Genomic DNA, 2,382 nt, shown 5'->3' with positions numbered 1-2,382 from the left:
TTCTCCATGGATAGCCGCCCCAGAGTGTGGAGTTTTGCTCTCAAGTCCATCACATACTGAATTTCGTTTTTGGCCTGAGACGATCCGTCCTCCCAAGTCTCTCTTAGGACATCCAGCACCCCACGGGGCTGGCGTCCGAAGAGAAGCTCGAAGGGGGAAAACCCCGTGGAGGCTTGCGGGACTTCTCGTACTGCGAATAACAGGGGTTCTAGCCACTTATCCCAATTTTTGGCGTCTTCCCTAACGAACTTACGAACCATGGATTTAAGCGTGCGGTTAAAACGTTCGACCAGCCCGTCCGTTTGTGGGTGAAAGACGCTGGTACGAATCGATTTAACGCCCAGCAATTCGTAAAGTTCGCGTAACGTGCGTGACATAAACGCCGTGCCCTGATCAGTGAGGATTTCTTTCGGAATCCCCACTCGGGAGATAAACTAAACAGTGCGTCCGCAACACTCTTAGCGGAAATGTTGCGGAGAGCCACTGCTTCAGGGTATCGCGTTGCATAATCCACAATGACTAATGCAAAGCGATGCCCCCTTGCTGATCGCTCTAATGGCCCGATGAGGTCCATACCAATTCTTTCGAAGGGGACCTGCATTAATGGGAGGGGGCGCAAAGGCGCTTTTGGAGCGGCCGGTGGATTCACAAACTGACATACACGACAAGACGCACACCACCTGCGCACGTTCTCGTGAATGCCCGGCCAAAAGAATCGGGTCATGAGGCGATTTAGTGTTGCCGTTTGTCCTAATGACCAGCCATTGGATTAGAATGAGCCGGTGGAAAAGATTTCCCTGCGGCTCTTTGGAACTAATAACTGGGTTGTATCCTCCTTTGTCTGAGTGTCTTGGGTCACTCGATACAACCTATCCTTTATGATCGCAAAATACGGATATCAGTGGGCGTCCAGGCTGGAAGGCTGACCATCGATAGTGCTGACCTTTTCAAAAGCGTGTTTTACGTCTATCCTGAGATTGCTCCAGGGGGAGTCATTGCGGTCCGAAAGAATAGTCTCCGATTTTGCTCTGTTCCCCGAGGCAGTACTATTGGTCCCTGGTAGTCTCCCCCACCTGTACGGCACATCCTTACCCGGCGAATTTTTATTCCAAGAGGCATCCAAGCACAAACAACCCAATAATTTATTAAACGCAGGCCAATGTTCCCAAAATTATCGGATGCCGGAGGTGCGGGTTAACACGCCCCCCTCGCCACAATCACATTGCAAGGCCTTTCACTGTCGGTCAATCTTTTTGTCTTTTTTGCTATTACCAGTATTTATCTTTACAGAATCCACTGTGCCCTTGAGACAAAAGAAGATTGTGTTTGACAAGATAATGCTGTTGTCTCGTTTAAAAGAAGAAAAGACTATTCTCATTAAAGAGATGAAACAACACTGGCAGTTCCTGGCTGGTGTCTCCAAGACATTAGGTGATGATATAAAGTTGGTCAGAGGTGACTTGAAAGAAGGGAGTAAGTATTCATTACTGTCTCTGAGATACTGTATAATTTGACAGGTTTGTGGAGTAAACACTAACAGGTCTTTCTTTTTCATGCCATTTGGTCTAAAAAAAAATACATGCATATACATGCAATATATGCATAAAATTACTTAAGATATATGTAGCCATATTCAATGAATGAGCTAATGACTGGTATTAATGCTGATACATTAACCTAGCAAAGATCATCAGGACAGAAATATGGACATTGTATGTGTCTGTAAAAAGCTGCAGTAGGATACATTTGCCCCTAACCAATCTTAAAACGTTTTAAGTCTGTCCTACTAACATGTCTGTGGAGGCATACGAGGGACTGTGCTGCATTATGTTGGCAAGATTGAGTGACCTACAACATCAAATGAGTGAGGTGAAGTCAAAATATAGGTGGGTGCTCATGTTCGGTCCCTGTCTTGTACTGTACCTTGTAAAATAGCTTAATCTTTCTTTGTAGACATACTTTTGATATTGCATTGTGTGAAAGTTACAAAGTAAAATATTTAGTTACTAAAATGATGGTGTCATTTTATGAGCTCAACAGGACTGAGAAAGTGAGGATGCAAGATATTTATCATTTCATTTAACCTGTGTTCACTTTATCACAGGCAGATTGTGGTGGATCCAAGTGTTCTCTCAATTGATGAGGAAGATGGAGAAGCAGTTTGTGAGGAATTTCCTTACCTCCATGATGACATTGATTCATCCGATGAAGACTGAGTAAGGATAAATAATGTACTAGATCACTAACCATAAACTCTGCAACCTTCTCCTAATGCTCAGGTACTTTCCTACTAGCTCCTGGTTGACAAAAGTTGTGATTAACAATACTCAGCAGTCAGTACTTTTTTTTTTTTATTTCCTAAGGAGTCTATTAGAGCTTCTG

This window comes from Megalobrama amblycephala, unplaced genomic scaffold (assembly GCF_018812025.1).
Source record: "Megalobrama amblycephala isolate DHTTF-2021 unplaced genomic scaffold, ASM1881202v1 scaffold416, whole genome shotgun sequence".
NCBI classification, from domain to species: Eukaryota; Metazoa; Chordata; class Actinopteri; order Cypriniformes; family Xenocyprididae; genus Megalobrama; species Megalobrama amblycephala.
Note: the sequence above shows the minus strand (reverse complement) of the source record.